The sequence below is a fragment of the Carettochelys insculpta genome, chromosome 11 (assembly GCF_033958435.1).
Source record: "Carettochelys insculpta isolate YL-2023 chromosome 11, ASM3395843v1, whole genome shotgun sequence".
Taxonomy (NCBI): domain Eukaryota; kingdom Metazoa; phylum Chordata; order Testudines; family Carettochelyidae; genus Carettochelys; species Carettochelys insculpta.
Window position 1 is genome coordinate 47,770,346 of NC_134147.1, and position 18,582 is coordinate 47,788,927.

The 18,582-nt window shown below is 45.1% G+C and overlaps 1 long non-coding RNA gene across 3 annotated transcripts in view; it reads left to right on the plus strand.

The window, feature by feature from the left end:
• Positions 1–15,910, plus strand: part of LOC142019113 (uncharacterized) — a 31,675-nt gene extending 15,765 nt beyond the window's left edge. For 2 of the 3 annotated variants that reach the window (XR_012646987.1, XR_012646985.1), the window contains exons 2-4: positions 7,305–7,590; positions 13,871–14,002; positions 15,313–15,910. This is a non-coding gene — a long non-coding RNA (uncharacterized LOC142019113). Of the gene's footprint in view, positions 1–7,304; positions 7,591–11,057; positions 12,770–13,870; positions 14,003–15,312 lie in introns of those variants that run through there. The other variant, XR_012646986.1, reaches the window with a different exon arrangement.
• Positions 15,911–18,582: the final 2,672 nt, after the last annotated feature.

Genomic DNA, 18,582 nt, shown 5'->3' on the forward strand with positions numbered 1-18,582 from the left:
AGAAATACAGCATCATCTGAGCCAGGCAAGCTCTGCTTTCGCCCACCTAAGATAAAGGGTCTTCAAGAACTGGGACATCTATCCCAAGACAAAACTCCTTATATACTGTGCAGTGGTTGTTCCAACATTACTGTACACATGTGAAACCTGGACAACATCTGAGCATCACCTGAAGGCACAATGTTGTCTCAGGAGAATCCTAAATATCTCTTGGGAGGATAGGCCCATGAACACTAGCATCCTGGAAGAGTTGAATGTGACCAGCATTGAGGCTGTTATCATTCATCAACAATCTCGGTGGATTTATCACGTGGTTCAGACATCAGATCAATGCCTCCCAAAACAGATTCTGTCTTCTGAGTCGGAAGATCTTTGCCCAAGACTGTCCCCTGTGGAGAATGGTAATCCACGAGGGGGTGGTCCCGCTGCAGTGCAGATGAGGAGTGGTGGAGAAGAAAAGAGAGTCAAAAATGCCCTGTGCCCTTCCAACAGCTACCAACACCTGACCCTTCTGTGATAAGATCTGTGGCTCCAGACTCAGGCTGATCAGCCATCAACAGACTCACAAATAGGAGGGTGACATGAAGACATCCTACTCATTATCAAGTGACCACCAAGAAGACATGATTTACTTTGTAAGTGGCTGGAATGTAAGACATTGCTGCACATACTACCACTGCAGATATCCCTCTAACAACACAATTCAATAGCAGACTTCTAAACCTCTGCTAATTTGAGGCCAAAATCAAATCCCATGGAATTGAAATAAAGTGTATCCCGGAGAATCCCTTCCAAGAACTACCTGCCACATTTGTGGAATTCTTGTGCTCATGTTGTGTCCATTTTGACTTCTGTATTTAGGAACACAAAACAGAAATCCTGTACCAAGCATTTCCTGGCAAAAACCCATCTTTCATCACCACCAGAAATAAAACTGAACAGCTGCCAATTAAACAATGTCAAGTCCTTCTGCTGCCTGGGGAGCAAAGTTACTGACAACACCAGCATTGACAAAGAACTTTCAGTGCACTTAAAGTCAGCTGCCTCAGCCTCTGGTCAGCTACAAAAGAGACTCTGGAGAAGGCCGGGGGTCAAAGCGTTCACAAAACAGCAAGTTTACAGAGCTGTTGTGCTTCTCTGTCATCTATACTTATTAGAGATCTGCCCATTTATCACTACCATGTCCATATAGTTGCCAGTCTGCAACAGGAACACCTAGGCAGCCTAATGGCAATCAAAAGGGTCTGCTAAACCATGAACAATGAAGTACTACCGCATGGCAGGCAGACATGGAAGCCATGCTATGGCGAAGGCAAATAACCTCCATCAGCCATATTACATGCACGGATAATAACTGACTGCCTGGGAGACTTGTGTACAGTGAATTTGAAAAAGGCAAGAGGAAGGCTGGGCATCCCAAACTTCATTACAAGGCTTGCATCAAGCAGCATGCACAGTCTGTCAGGCTAGACTTAACAGCCTGGGAAGATATGGCCCATGTCATGCCACCATGTCATGCAACTAGAAGGAAGCAGAATGTGCAAGAGAAAACCATCGGGTCCTGCTGGCTAATCATCGGAGGGAACATAGACACCGACTTGCCCTTGCACGTCTCCTGAACTCTTCAGATGGAAACTGACTCAGGTCCTAGGTGTACACAAATGCACGTGACCATCATTCTTGTTATCATCGGGGGTGAGGAGACCTAACTCCAGTGCCACACCTAGGACGCAATTCTGATGGAAGCAAACCAATAATGTGGCTTTCCCTTTCATTTTGAACATCACTCCTGGAATTTCCACCAAATTGGCTCTTTTCAATTATTTTTTCATTGTATCGCTCCAGCTATCCAATATCCAGTTAGCAAGTCTCAGCTGCGGGCAGAAGTGCCTCTCTTCCTCCAGAGTGGGTTGATCTTCCATTAAAAGTATTTCTCTCTCCTTAGTGGCTGTCTCCAGTCAAGTACAAAGTAAATCATGCAGGGGCAAATTTAACCCCATGGGCTATATGGAAGCAGTGTATAAGGTTGATTAATTTGTCTGGGCAGTCTAGTTTGCAAGAAAGCATCATTAAGCTCCCTTTGACGAATGTACTTTTCTCTTGAGAGGCTGCATTCTCCTTATTGATCTGCCTTCACTAGAGTTGCAGCTCCCAGGTGACTGTTCAGTGCTTGGTCCATCTCCACTCAGTGACTTACTTCCTTTTGAGGGACATGTGAATTTATTTTTAAATTTACACAGAAGTCAAACCAGCAATTGCATCCAGCTACCAATGCCATAAAGTGTCATATGGGCACAGAGGACTTCATCAAGGCAAAGGGTCTCCATGCTACCTGGAAGTCAACAGAAATGCCAAGCAGCTAAAGTGAAAAAGTCAGCATCTGTCAAAGACCAGGCTGGGGGAGAAGGGAAATGGGCACAAGTCTTTGGCGAGACTACAAGAAACCCATGTGCAGGCGCTAATGGCCCCAAGCTACAAAATCATGTAGGGAAGAGTTAGGGAAACTCATGTGGAAGCCAAAGTTGCCCACTTTTATTCCCAGCTCTGCCTCTGATCTCATAGGTCTCATCTCGTCCCTTCACCTTTTTGTACTTCTGTTTCCCTTTCCCTAATGTTTTTATTTGTCGTACCACTGGAGATGCTGCACTGTCCCATACTATGTGGTTTTACAGTGCTTTACCAAATGGATCTCCCATCTTGGTTGAGACCTCAATCTGCTAACATAATATAATATATAGTTGTGGTGGTGTTTTTCATCTGTAACTGAGACACCTTCATTGCATGAATCTACACTAAACAAAACCCCCATGCAACTGAATCGTTACCAAATGCAGCTCTAATAAGTAAATAAATCATTTCCAGCTTGTCCCCGTACACTATCCATCACCGGCTGCTGAGCTGCCACTTTCACTCATGTTGATGTTCACAATGAAAAATGCAAATGGGAGCTGTTCCACATGGCTCAGCGGGTGGAACCTGATGATATTACGGAAGGGGTTTGCGATGCAGAGTGTCAGTGGAAAGGCCAGAGACGCGCTGCTTCCTACTGCATTAGGCAAAGGTGTGTTTTTGCAAAGTGTTCTGCAGCATTAGCTCCCCTGAAGTCCTCAGTGTATATGTCAGGTAATAACTATATGATAGAGTAATTGCATTTACCTGTTGTCTGTAAATACAGCCCAAGCTATTGCTACCTCCTGTCCCTTCTCTCTTGCTTGGCCTGTCTGATCAGTTGGAGGCGTGACAGATGAGTCTATACTATAAGGAATATAGCTGAATAGGTGGACCAACAGGCATCCATCCATCCTCCATGTGTACTCCAAGATGTATTTCCCAAAGACGTTAATGCAGCCACAGCTTGAAGACGCCCAAGAATCTGATCCACATCCCTTCCTTGTGCCCCAGCATAAGATATGAATCTTCTGCAGCATCTCTTGTGCTGGGTACAAGGAAGGGATTCAGATAAGGAGGCTTTGGGGAAAAACAGCACCAAAACCATCTCCCCCACCACCACTCCAGCCAGGATTGTAAGGGGCAGGCCATTGTGCTGCTGAATGGCTCCTAAAGCAACGCAACCTTCCCGCTGAAGCCCTGCAGCCATGGTAGTGAGTGAAGGGGGCTGTGAGAATGGAGCTGCAGAGGACTCCCAGCACTGCTTGAGGGCCAGTGACACCACAACCCTCCAGGAGCAAGGTGCGGGAAGAATGTGATCCTGGCAAGGCAGAGCAGAGACCCCAACCAGGACTGCGCTATGTCCTCTCCAAATCCAGATTGTCTGACTACAATCTGAGTCCACCGAGCTGTTCAGATAACTGAGAAGAGATCTGCAGAAGTGGGTTTTACCCACAGAAGCTATTGACCCAGTACATTTTGTTAGTCTCTAGGCTTCCACGGGACTGCTTGTTATCTGTGAAGCTATAGACTAAGATGGCTACCCCATGCGAAGATACTGTACTGTAGACCTGTCTTGGGGCCCTGGATGACTTTTTACCCACTTGCCAGCACTGAGTCCAGAGGTTTAAAACAGAGAGAACTCTACTGGGGAGGGAACAGACCACTCTTCTCAAAGCCAATTAGAAACCTTGTAAGTTCTGAGAGGTAAAACTCCCAGCCCCTACAACGTCTCAGCCATTGCGTCCACCTCAACCCTCCTCCAGCAGTGGTGAGTGGCTGGTGCATTACTGCCACTTTGTCTCCCTGACTCCCCCACCTCACAGTTTGGCACCCTAACTACCAAACCCTGCTGACGTGATGGCAGCTTGGAGGGAGACCTGCACCAGAGCCCTCAGGTAGGCAGCTGGTCTCTTCAGCTTCTGCCCAAGCTCTCCCAGTGCCATCACCCACCTCAGAGTTCTGCAAATGCTTTTGGGCACTTTCCCTTCCCAAGGGCCTTCTCCAGTCCCCTCCAGCAGCTCAGCATTGCACTGTGATGAGCCTGGTACACGTGAGGAGAGATGGGAGGCAGAGGACTTCCGCTCCCCACGGGGAACCAGAGGCGCAAGTGCCAAGGGAGTCATTTCACCTTTGGGCTTGTGGGGTGCAGTGGGGCTGACAGGCACATAGAACTCAGGGCAAGATGAAAGGAGGCCCAGCTCCATACCTCTGGAAGGGGTGGGGCAGCAGGCTGTCAACCCTCAGGCCCCTAGCCAAGCTGGCGGAGTGGCAGAGACACACAACACTGCTCCAGCCCCTGTTAACTGCTCCACGCGAAGTTCAAAGGAGCCAGGAGATCCCAGTCGCCCTTGAAGGGCTGGCCCGCAGGCAATTTCCCCTCTTGAGCCCTGCTGTCATGTGTGTGTGGCTGGGCTCCCTCTTCCCACTAGGGTGTGTGTGTGTGCGTGCACCTGCTTTAAGAACACCTCTATTAGCAACTGATGGGTGCGGTGCCATGGTGGCACACATCTGAACAAGCAAACGTGACCTCAGTACTCTTGCACAAGACAAAACTCACTCCAGTCATAGATGAAAAATCTTAGAGGGAATAGTGTCCCACACCCCAACCCCCTGCCTGCTGACCCCACTGCTGCCAGCACACCATCCCTCTGCCCCGAACCCCCTGCACACCACCCAACACTTACACTTCTTACAGATGCTGTTTTATCACAGCAGCCCCCTTAAGCAGGGCGTGGGATAGGTTGCAAGATACAAGACCTGAAAGAAAGGTGTTACTTTCACCCTGGTTATGAATAAATGCAAAGGACTGGAAGGAGGTTCCAACCCTAGTGTTTCTCTAAGGGTTTGAGAGTATAAACATCAACTCCATGACATTCACTGATGACACTCAAGTCTGAGAGACTCTGCTACCCTCAGAGTTATTAATAAGTAAACAGGAGCTAAAATTACTTACCAGTTGGAAGAGAGGGATAGTACAGGAGACACACGGCTATAAAATGGATGGCTACTTAAGTTTTTTTTGTTACATTTGTTGCTTCTGCACAGTAACCAGTAACAAAGGTGTTCTGCGAAAAAAGTCCTTAAAATTCAGAAGTACATACGCTATCCTGCTGATACCCTGCAATCAGCATTTGTCAGTAACTGTCTGGGCCCGATAATCTGACCAAGCCCATTGTAAAGGAGTCTGTCTCTCAGGCACGTGCGAAGTGAAACTAAATGGAAAAATAGATGCCCCTCCCTGGGGTACTGTCATTCCCTGAAAAATGGGAGAGTTGGAAAAAAGAGGAAAGTTTTAAGTGCAATTGTTGGTGTGACTGCATGTTTGCTTCTTGACAGCAGGGAAAGATCCCAGCAGGTGGTTATTCTTTAGCTCTGCTGCTCTCACAGTGAAGCATTTCCTAGGTGATATAGCAAAGAATAGCCACCGGGGTGGTGGGAAAGGAGAGAGAAGAGGGAACTAGCTTTTCAATCAGTGTGACAGGGCAGGAATGGGGGCTTGGTTTGCCCCAAAGAAACAGCAGAGCCAGAGATGCATAAATAAAGTTTCCTACATTCCTCATACTCCTGGGTAGAGGAAAGGATGAAGCCATTGTCCTGCGGTGGCAGGGTTCTTTGTGGCAGGGGGCTCCCGTCCATCTTTGCCCCCTTCAAATGAGCCTGAGACCAATAACAGGCTTAGGCACCACTCAGCAAAGGGGTGACGTGTGGCATGAGGGACACTTCTACCCCAAAAGCTGGCACGTGGCTGCCAGGGGGGAAAGCCGGCTAAGCTCAGTGCCACTGTCAGCGAGAGGGCTGAGGAGTAACCCCTGGAAAAGAGATCTGAACACGGAAAAACAAACATAGGGAGTCACAAGCCTTTAAGCTCCATTTAAAGTAATGGGGCCATACGTCTCACAGAAAGCTCGGTTTCAGCTTCAGAGCATGTGTTGTTCTAAAAATCTGAGCCACAACAAGGAACGGATCCCACTGGGGCAGGGGGCAAAGAGAATAGCTGATGAAAAAGGAGGGACAAATAAGAGGCATGAAGACAAGCTAGGCCTGAAGCAGCTTTGTTTGTCTTTTCCTGCACTACAAAAGCAATGTCACGGGAATGTGAAATACAGCATTACATACTGGGCACCAAAGACAAAACTGCTTTCGTGACGGGAAGCCACTTTAAAAGTAAGAGAAGGTTCAGACGATGACACATCCTCAGTGCCTGCTGCAGAAGTCCAAGGGGAACCTGGAACTAGGAAGCTGCTGGAATGTTTGAAATGTTCTAAGGCGTGTTCACACCACAGCCCGTACACAAACATATTGCACATCACAATATAACCTTAGGGGGCAGCTTTGAAAGTGCTGAATTAGAAATTATTATTGTGATAGGAGAGGAGCTGACTGAATGCTGATTCCCCACCCCAGTGAGAATACGCTGGTAACAAGTTCTGTGGTTATACTGAGGTTTGCTTTGCTTATCATAGGGAAGAAAAAAAACTTCAGTGATGTCCATTTTTGACACACTGCCTGAGATTCAGAGCTGTGGCTCACACTGTATAGGACTCTGCTGTTGCAGATTAAGAGCGGAAGGAGTGATGTTCGTGAAAGTCACCTGACAACACTGCTGCAGATGGCCTTTCTTGATCTGTCACCTGAATATCAACGACTTCAGTCTTGATCCAATGCTAACTGTTGGCTGTGGTTCAGTTCTTTTTGGATGTTCCAGAGATCTGCAGTAAGGGGTCCTTCATTAATCTTCCCTCCAATGCTTTCTTCTCGAGTGTGGTGCAGGTCCATGGAGAATGTCCCCTAGCATGCAAATAAAGCTTCAAGTGGCACATAGTTCCCATGATTTTTGCAGCTGCCAGTATGACTTTGCATGCACTGATTCTTTAAACAGTCCAGTGAATAAAATCCTCTGTTTTTTTCCACAGGACAGCAGAAGGGCAGCTGTCCCTGCTACACTCCCTTTACCCCATGCTTCAGCCCTGATCTATGGAGAGAATTTCTTCATTACAGTTAATAAGTTAGGCCACTCGCCCAGCCTGGAGCCCTGCCTTGTCACCTTTTGGCTTCTCTGTCAGTCAGTGCAAAGCACGGTGGAGAGTTTGTGATTGGGAACTGGAACTCAGCCCCATCTACACTGAAGAACTAGACTGACCCAGCTTCATCGCTCCAGATGACTAAGGAAGAATATAAATATATTGTTGGAGAATGCAGGCGAGTAATCAGAAAGGTGAAAGCACAATTGGAACTGCAGCAAGCAAGGGATGGGAAGGGCAACAAGAAGGGCTTTTAGACATGTTAACAATAAGAGGGTGATCAGGGACGGGGTGGGGCCATTATTGGATGAGGGAGGTAACCAGGTGACAGATGATATGGGAAAAGCTGAAGTGTTCAGTGCTTTCTTTGCCTCTGTCTTTACAGGCAAGGTCAGCTCCCAGACCACTGCATTAGGCAATGCAGTATGGGAAGGACCTACGCACCCCTCAGTTGGGAAAGAACAGATTAAGGGCTATTTAGAAAAGCTAGACATACACAAATCCATGGAACCCGATTTAATGCATTCAAGGGTACTGAGGGAATTGGCAAATGTCTTCGAAGAACCTTCAGCCATTACCTTTGAAAACTCTAGGAGATCAGGAGAGGTCTCGGATGACTGGAAAAAGACAAATATAGTGCCCATCTTTTAAATAGGAAAGACAATCCAGGGAACGATAGACCAGTCAGCCTTACCTCAGTCCCTGGAAAAATCATGGAAGGGATCCTCAAGGAATCCATTTTAAAGCAATTGGAAGAGGGGAAAGAGACCAAGAGTAGCCAATGTGGATTCACCATGGGAACGTCATGCCTGACTAAACTGATTAGCTTCTATGATGAGGTAACTGGCTCTGTAGATGCGGGGAAGTCAGTGGATGTGTTATACCTTCACTTTAACAAAGCTTTTGATAGTCTCCCACAGCATTCTTGCCTATAAGTTAAGGAAGTATGGATTGGATATATGGACAGTAAGATGGACAGAAAGCAGGTCAGATGGTCAGAGCCAATGGGTAGTGATCAATGGCTCAATGTCTGGTTGGTGATTGGTTTCAAGTGGAGTGCCTCAGGGATCAATTCTGGAGCTGGTGTTGTTCAATATCTTTTTTAATGACCTGGAGGAGGGGATGGATTGCACCCTCGGCAAATTTGCAGATACCACTTAGCTAGGGGAACAGGTAGATATGATGGAGAGTAGGGACAGGGTTTAGAGTGACCTAGATAAATTGGACGATTTGGACAAAAGTAACCTGATGAAGTTCAACAAAGACAAGTGCAGAGTCTTGCACTTGGGATGGAAGAATCCCAAGCATTGTTACAGGCTGGGGACCAAGTGGTTACACAGCAGTGCAGCAGAAGAGAACCTGGGGATTGCAGTGGATGAGAGGCTGGATATGAGTCAGTAGTGTGCCCTTGTAGCCAAGAAGACTAATGGAAATTGGGGTGCATTTCCAGCAGATTTAGAGAAGTTATTATTCCCCTGTATTCAGCTCTGGTGAGGCCACATCTGGAGTACTGCATCCAGTTCTGGGTCCCCAGTTCAGAAAGGATGTGGATGCATTGGACCAGGTCCAGCGGAGGGCAATAAAAATGATTAGGGAGCTAGAGCACATGACCTATGAGGAGAGGCTGAGGGATCTGGACTTATTTAGTTTGCAGAAGAGAAGAGTGAAGGGTGATTTGATCGCAGCCTTCAGTTTCTGAAGGGGGGCTCTAAAGAGGATGGACAGAGGATGTCCTCAGTAATGACTGATGGCAGAACAAGGAGCAATAGTCTAAAGTTACAAAGAGGAAGATGTAGGTTGGATATTAGGAAAAACTATTTCACCAGGAGGGTGGTGAGGCACTGGAATGACTTACCTAGACAGGTGGTAGAATCTCCATCCCTAGAGGTTTTAATTCCAGGCTTGACGAAGTCATGACTGGGATGATTTAGTTAGGGTTGATCCTCCTTCAGGCAGGGGGCTGGGCTCAATGACCTCTTGAGCTCCTTTCCCGCCCTGGGATTCTATGATTCTACGTGCGTTTCACATGGGCACAGATGAGAGAGATCCCCAGACAGAGCTTTTGGCTTGACAAAGTATACAGTATTTGTGCAAGGATCTGATTTTTTCTTGGATTGGTCTTGACAGGATGTCAGCAAAACAAACATCCACTCACTTCACGTGCTTGGTCAAAAACACACAACACGAGGATTAAAGTCAGCAATTGGATGCCTGGGGCTTGTTTACTACAACTCATAATAGAAATAAGCAAGGAACCAAAATATGCATCATTATTTTCTCAGCATCATGCAGAAACTCTTAATGATCGCATAAAGTTAGATCTCAGCTGAAGTCTGCAAGTGGTCTGGCTGTGACTGATTGCTGTGCTCTCCGCTGGTCATTAAAGGTGGCAAGCCGCTCTCTGTAAGATAAATGGCTGCACCACCAACTCCTTTTTAAATGTTAGGGTGCTTTTGCATATCTAAATAAAGCTGCATACTGTCAGCCTCATTCCCCCTCCACCCTTGTTAGAAGCAATTGTAGCACCTCTGGGGGCTGGGAATTCTCTGGCTATGTACTAGCCTGTAGTGTAGACTTGATGACACTAAAGGCAGATCCAAAATACCCTTGTTCTTATTGGTCCCAGTCCAGGACAGCATGTAAGCACATGCTTCACTCTGGATTCCCACTGAACTGCCTGGACCGTGGAATTCATGAAGACTGTATAAGATTACTGATAAGGAGAAAGTGTAGTATGTGCTTGTGTCAGAGAGGTCGCCGTGTTAGTCTGTAGCTTTGAGAACAACAAGAATTCTTGTGGCACCTTTTCGACTAACAAATATTTTGAAGCATAAGCTTTCGTGGGCAAAGTTTAGGAAAAATTATACCTTGATGTCAGGAATGCAAAGGTGCATCAAGGTATAATTCTTCCTAAACTTTGCCCACAAAAGCTTATGCTCCAAAATATTTGTTAGTCTATAAGGTGCCACAAGACTTCTTGTGCACTTTCCTGGATCAAGGCAATTGACTGCTGTTCAAAGTTCTGCATAGTAGGGCTAGGGCGACACTTCAACGATCCTTTGAAAGACGTTCTTTATGAAGACCTCTTCCGAAATGTGAAAGAGCACAACCACACACAAAAGAACAGATCGAAAAATTGCCCCTCTCTTTCAATAGAGAGCAGCCATACCCCAGCTGCTCTTTCGAAAGAATGGGCCAGGAACATCACAAATAGAAAAATCAGGCGCCATGGAGGAGTACTCTTTCGAAAAAAGTGCCCGTGGGCCATCCACGAGTTTTTCCTGAAGGAATCTTTCGGAAAAAGTTGCTCTCCCTCATCTGGGAGCAGAAGAGGGCCACCAGAAAAAGTGCCGCATTCTTCCGATTTAATATTGAAAGAACACATTTTGTACGTAGATGCTCCATGGGATACTTTGAAAGATGCCCAGCTTTTTCGAAAAAACTCACAAGTGTAGACATAGCCTAGGAGTATACGGATCAGAATGTGCTTCTTGGTAAGTGTTATAAATCTTGTTTGCCTGTGCTGATGGTGGTAAGCACATTAACAGCCCTATTTTAGCTGTTTATCATAGACATTACTTGTCCTGGAAGAACTAAAGATAGCCTGCTATTGTCAACAGATAATGCATTTCATTTACCTAAAACTTTCAGGTGCTTGGATAACAAAGAGCTTGTTTTCCCCAGTAATATGCTCTTTTATTATTACACTGGATTAAAATTAAATTGCTAACACAAGGACAAGCGGATGAATCAGTAGCTATGATAGCATACAAGAATGCCGGTATAATATTTGTACGCTGCATGTCACTTGGTATTTAAAGATTCTTATCTCCAGGATAATATAAACTGAAATACATTGTGCAGACCCCAAGCCATTAAATATAGCTGTGTAGTTTGCATTGCTTTATTTTTGTGTGCTGTCTTTAGACAGACAGTAAACACCATTTTGAAGTGAAAGTTGCAAGAGTTCTTTCCATTTTTTGGTGCACAGGAAGCAAATTTACTCATTGTTCAAAAAGAGAACAGCATTATATTTTCCTCCTTGAAGAATCCAATGGAAACATTGGCAAAATGCTCTCATGAAAATGATCAAATTGTTTACCAGCACTGAGAAAATTATTCCTTTTCGCAACCTGTCTCACAAATATTTCCTTGTCGCGGGGATTTTTTGTGTGTGTGTGTGCGTGCATGTGTGTGAGTGTGTCAGCAAAATAGATGACTATATGTTTAAAAATATTCAACAAGATAACAATTAAACTGGTGATAACAGGAATTATTTAATTTTTATTTTCAAAGGATCAAAACATAATTGCACTTAAGAAATAGCCTGCTATTCTGCATGAGGATATCCCCACAAAGTATCCTAGATTCCTTTAATTGGTTTTAATACAGTCACTTCTGGTTGAAAAATGTCCTCATCTTCTGCCTAGGGCAGCAATAAGCTGCGGTGTAGCAGACAGGTTCAACTCCACTGAAAGTCACTGACCTGCATATTCTCTTTGGTTTTGGTCAGTGGCTTGGAGCTGAGTATTCTGACTCTGTCAGGGAAATTTTGCTTTCTAGAAATTTCTCACATCAATTTCAGTTTCACATCTTTTTCATTTTTGACTAAGGACTAAAAATGTCATTTTTTAAAATTTGGTTTCAAAACCATTTACTAACCTTTACAAGCTTAGACTAACAAAAATCCACAAGTAAAATAATATCATGAATGTCACCCATTATGGACAAATGCAATAAACAGAAATTACTCACCTCAGTGCAGTAACAATTGTTCTTCGAGGCGTGTCCCCAGGGGTGCTCCACATTAGGTGTCAGGCTTGCCCCGGTGCCACAGCTCAGAGATTTTTACAGTGGTAGTCATCCAGACCAAGCATGAGCAGCCAGCGTCTCACTCTGTTTGCACTCTTTTGATCATGTGTGCAGTTTGGCTGAAACCAGTTTCTCAATTTTGCCCCGGCACCTGAAAAACATAATAGAAAAACTCTGCAGCAGGGAGGAGGTGTGGGTCGTGGAGTACCCACGGGGCCACATCTCGAAGAACAATTGTTAGCGCACCGAGGTGAGTAACTTCTTTCTTCTTCAAGTGGCCCCCATGGGTGCTCCACATCAGGTGCCTGAGTAGCAGTACCCCAAAAACACGGAGGAAGGTACCAGAGTTTAGGTTTGTCTGCAATTGGAAGAACAGCTGTTGAGAGCAGAGCATCCCCAGTCAGCTGGTGATGGATGACAGTGTCTGACGAAGGTGTCGTAGGATGACCACACGGCTGCATGGCAGATGTCACTAAGTGGAAGACCTCTGAAGAACACTGTCAATGCTGCCATTGCTCTTGTGGAGTGAGCCCTGGGCTGTACTGGTAAGAGCATGTGACATAAGGCATAGCAGGTAATAATGCATGACGAAATGAGCATGGTAAGTCTCTGTGAGGATATAGCTTCACCCTTAGAGTGGGAAGTGGTCAATACTATTAATCTGTCCATCTTGCAGAAAGGTTTAGTTCTTTCAATATAGAAGTTAAGAGCTCTTCGTACACCCAGAGAATGAAGTCTCAGCTCATGAGTTGCCCCATGTGGTTTAGGGTAAAACAAGGGCCATATGATCAGTTTGTTGATGGACGTTGTGAATAAAGGCCAGGTGAACCCGTAGCACTACCCCTTTCTTGTAGAAAATTATGTATGGCGGGACCACCATCAGAGCTGCCACCACGCTGACTCTGCAAGCAGACGTAATAGCCAGAAGAATAACAATCAGAGTGAGCAGCTGAAGTGAGACAGTAGCCAGAGGTTTGAATGGTGGTCTGGAGAACATTTCCAAGACCAGATCCAGGCTCCAAGGTTGGGAAATAGGTCAGTGAGGAGGGTGGAGGTTGTCTAGACTTTGAGAAAATGTTTCGTGTTTGTGCCTTCAATTGTATGTCTAAAGGCTGATATTGGTGCCAGGTGCACCTTTAATGCCAATCCCTCTTGTTTTAGATATAACAAGTACTTGAGAATCGTGCCTATTAGAGCCTTGAACAGAGCCAGATGCCTAGAGGAGCACCAAGCTATGAACCTCTTCCACTGAGCATTGGTATTCATTTGATGTGCTCAGAGCAAAGGGGTTCAGAGCTGTCGAACCAACAATCAGCCAGGCAGTGAGGTGGAGAGTGTGAGGCTGGGGATGCAGCAACAATCCCCGGTTCTGGGTTAGAAGATCTGGAAGGCTGGGAAGCAGACAAGGGCAACACAGTGACACCTGTTGTAGAAACAGGAACCAATGTTGTCAAGCCCATTCCAGAGGTATTAGGATTAGCCTGGCTACCTCCATATTGGCCTTCTCCACAACTCTTGGTGTGAGAGCCATGGGAGGAAAAGCATATAGCAGAGGGCCTTTCCAGCTGAGAAGGAAGGCATCACCCAGAGAGCTGTCTGCATTGATGCTCTGGAACAGTAATAATGACACTTTTTTGGTTTTGTAGGTTGTGAAAAGATCTATGTGAGGGAATCCCCAGTGCTGAAGTATATGTCAGAGGACATTGGTGCGAAGCCCCCTTCGTGATCAGGTGCAAAGCATCTGCTTAGTGCATCCACTGCAGTGTTGTTGACCCCCAGTAAGTATGAAGCTTGATTTTTGTTGGGGTGTTTACTCATGTTGATTCCAATTAGGTGACTCTCACACTCTACCCTAGACTTGGGATTGCAGTTGTGGAGTACTGCTCTGCCATAGGCTCCATTATCTAGCATGCTCGATTATGTCACATGGAATGGCTAATTTGTGCATTGAGTCTTTCCTTTCGTCGTTTCGAATGCACCAGTTCCAGAGAATTGCCTCCACACAAAGTGAACGGGATTGTGCTCTGCCCTGACAGCTGATATAATACATTGTGGTGATATTGTCTGTAAATATTCTGACCATCGTATTGCAAATGTGACTCTGGAAGTGCCTGCAGGTGCTGAATACTGCCTTGAGCTCCAGTAGATTTATATGTAGGAATGTTTTGTGAGGGGACTATCTGCCCTGTATCAAAACCCTTCCAGGTGGTCCCCCATCCCAGGAGGGAAGCATCCGTAGTTATGAAGGATGAAGGTTGCAGTTGATGGAAAGGCTGGACTGACAGGAGATTATCTTGCACTATCAACCAGTGCAAAGGGGAGGCTGGGGTAGGGCTATGGTGCTGGCAGGATTTTGAGGCCACCTTGCGCAGTGCCAGGGGAGAAGTGGCACCGATGTGTACGGTGCTGATAGCGCAACCAGCACTGCCGAGTTTCCAGTCAGTGCTGAGGGTCTGGTTGCTGGTGCCAAGAGACTCAGTGCTGCAGGTCTGGCTGGAGGTGCTGAGATCTTAGGTGGCGATGCTGCTACAGCAGGCTTAGGTGCCAGCACCAAGGTCTTGTGGATAGTGCCATGGGTGCCAGAATAGCTCTCAGTTCCAGTAGAGACTTTGAGGTCAGAACTGGAGTTGAGGACTTCTTCGATTTTTGCCATTTCTCCAGCAAGGAGGTGGCTGCAGCGGTGCCACTGTCCTCCATATCACTCGTCCTGCCCTTAGATAACAATGACAAGGATCGAGCTGGTGATGCTCTGACTTTCTTATGCGAAGCCAACCCTGGAGACCAGGCTCTCTGCTTTTGGTGGGTTGCTGCATCTGCAGGGGCCACAGGCTCAGTGCCTGAGGGCTGAAGAGCCTTGCCAAAGAGAATCACAAGCAACCGAATTTCTCTCTCCCTGAGGGGTCTCGCAGTGAGTTTAGAGCAGTGAGGGCATTTCTGTGGGACATGCCCCTCACCCAAACATTGGATACACTGGGAATGACCGTCTGACACCAGCATGGCCTCATGGCACAAGTCACACTTTTTAAAACTGGGTGAGCCAGGCATGGCTGTCACAGTTGAATGAAATGTTGTTTTTTCCTTTTTTCAGAATGGTAACTGTAAAAACTAACTAGAACTAACAACATCTAACTCTAGCTAACTAACAAGAGCAAGATAAAGGAGAAAAGTCTGAAACGTGCTGTAGACAACACACTCCGTCGGCAGCCATGGGCGATTGAGAGGAACTGGTTTGAGCTGGACTGCACATGTGATCAAAGGAGCACGAATGGAGCAACACAGACTGCACATCTGCAGCCAGCCAACTACGGCTATAAAAATCTCCGAGCCGTGACGCCACGGCAAACCTGACACCTAATGTGGAGCACCCGTGGGGACCACTTGAGGAAGAAATTACAATTGTTTAATTTTTTTAGTTAGAATGTGAACGGGACTCTTCACATCTAAATAATCTGCTCCAAATGCTTGATCAATAGCAGAAAGCCTGGGAGTGCTGGAGCTGGAATTTGCTTGAGAGTAGGGCTTAAACTGTGGAACTGACTGCCACAAATAATAAAAATACCATCAAGCTACAGTAAATTCTTTTCTATCTGGCATTCTATCATCCAGAACTCAAATAACCAGCATTTTAACCCTTTTAAGTAAATATTAATCACTTTTTCCACACATACAGTATAGTGACAGTAAATGCAAATAAATACAGCAAATACAGTGTAAGTGTACAGTGTGCAGTACTACTGCTGTTGGTAAATAAAGTACTCTGTGTACATTTGTCTTTGTTTCTTATGATCTAATCATGTTTTTCTTTAGTGTTAGGTGTTGCTAGGTCTAGCTCTCTATTATCCAGAATATTTGACTATCCAGAAACCTCCTGGATATGTATCACAGAGGGAGCCGTGTTAGTCTGTAGCTTCGAGAACAACAAGCAGTCTTGTGGCACTTTATAGACTAACAGATATTTTGGAGCATGAGCTTTCGTGGGCAAAGACCCAAAGCAGGTCTTTGCCCACGAAAGCTTAAGCTCCAAAATATCTGTTAATCTATAAGGTGCCACAAGACTTCTTGTTGTTCTCCTGGATATGAGAGTTTACTGTAAGTACAAAACTTGGATCTTTTACAATTAGTCAATCCCTGTCCACACATTTATTCCATGCTCCAAATTTCCCCCTATAGGTTGAACCTTTCTAATCCAGCACTCTCTGATCTGGCAACATTCATGGTCTAGCTTGATTTTCATTAGCCAGATGGCCACTTACCACGCTTATGGCCAAGTGTCCCATGGTCCCATAAAATTGTTTACAGCCACCAGCCCTGCCTCTCAGTGTTCTGTGCTGTTGTTTAGCTGTTGTTTAGCTGTACATTACGCCTAAATGTCTTCTAAGAGCCCAGTAAGCAGTGGAAGTGTTGGTAATGCTGCTAGACAATATTGACCACCTGTGGTTCAGCAAACTCTTTTGTCTAGCACTGGTCAGGTCCTGAGGGTGCCAGACTAGAGAGGTTTAACTTGTACAGAGCCAAAAGGGAAAGATTCCTGCCCCCCTGCCCACAGGGAGGCTCTTGATATAATGGCAATAAGGACCATACATAGAGAGCAGTGTGAAATTTTGGTGGCTAGTATATCCACTGAAAAATGATTTGTGGGGGAGTACTGAAGCTATTCACAAATACAAAGAATAATTTTGGCCTGTAAAACAAAAATCAATGTATAAAAAGTGAAAACATTTTATTTCAACCATTTCACAGTAGCTTTGCTTTTCCTTTTGAGATACTGTTTTGTTGAAAAAAAGACAGTTTTTTATGAGTGAAAAATACTCAATATTTTTAAAAAAATAATCTGGGATCAAACTGAAAAAAAAATTGAATATTTGCTCAGCTCTTCTTCCAAGTATTTAGATAGAATTGGGAACTTTTTTCCCCACAGCACTATGAAGCCCAGCTCTGATGCTGCTGGCTAAGGAGAATAACCACTTCTAATGCCACCTTGATCACTAGAAGTTTTTGTCTCTGAGTTCTGGAGAAGTGGGACCATCCCCTTGGCAGCAAAGTTATTGTTTTACTGTGTAATCTGCATTTTACTTTTCCCAGACCCTGTTTAGAATAGGCGCTCCTGTACATTCCTACTTAAAAAAATACCAAACTAGAATAATAATAATAAACAACAACAACAACAACAAAAACCCCATCACAGGTTGTTGCCTGCATCCCTGGGGAGAGCAAGATGAAAAATACTGCAGGACACAATGTGTTCTCACTATAATGAAAAAGTAAATGGGAATCACAAAGGGACAGTTCCAACAATCTAGAATTAGGCAGCTGACTTTTACTGTCTAACCCAGAATATCAAAGAACACTTCTGAAAAACCCTGTTTTGGAAACGGTTATAAGGAAAAAAGCTCTCATAGATTAATTCATTCTCCAATGCAGCATAGTAGAAACAGTGTATTACACAAGAGTAAAATACCATATTCTAACAGCACTTTATATTATGCATGTCTCACTTACTTTGCATTTCTATGCTTTCCCTAATTGCACTTATATTTGTCTTTATCATTACGATACCCAAAGTGTCTTGCAGCAGATTCCAAAAAGTGCTAAGCAATAGCAACTTGAGAACTACTGATCTGCTGATACTCACCATCTCCAGATTCAGCCCCAAATCAATACACCATATGGCAGTGAAGGCTGCCACCAATCATACAGAATACGTCTATACTGTTCCTCCCTGTCAGAAATTGCATGTAAAGGCAGCAGATCGAAAATGCTAATAAGGATAATATATGAATATTCAGTGTCTCATTTGCATATTGACAGCCATGCACTGCATTGAAAATGCTGCTTTTGAAATGCAAAATAGCCATGTAGATGGGATTCCTTCAAAAGGAAGCCCCACTTTCGAAAGCACCCTCCTTCCTAGTTTGTTTTAGGACTTCTTTTCAAAGGAAGCCTGTCTACGTGGCTATTTTGCATTTTGAAAACAGCAATTTTGATGTGGTGAGTGGCCATCATTATGCAAATGAGGTGCTGAATACTCATAAGCTCCTAATTAGCATTTTCGATCCACTAAATGTACAGGCCCCTTCCAAAAAGGAGGGGTAGTGTAGACACAGGCACAGTGTTCTAGTGCCAGAAGACTACCTTTCTGACAGGATCTTGATGTTACTGCAAGGAGTCACCCTTCAGGGCAGAATATTCCCTGCAGGAAGGCTGGAATGGTAATCCTCCACAAGCACAGTTATAAACCTTCACTGTATGCTAACATATACCTGATAGGTTATATATGAAGGCCCCAATACTGCATTTATTTATTTATTTAATTTAACTTTGCTCATGGGCGTCATCCCTGCCCTACAGTGATTGAAGA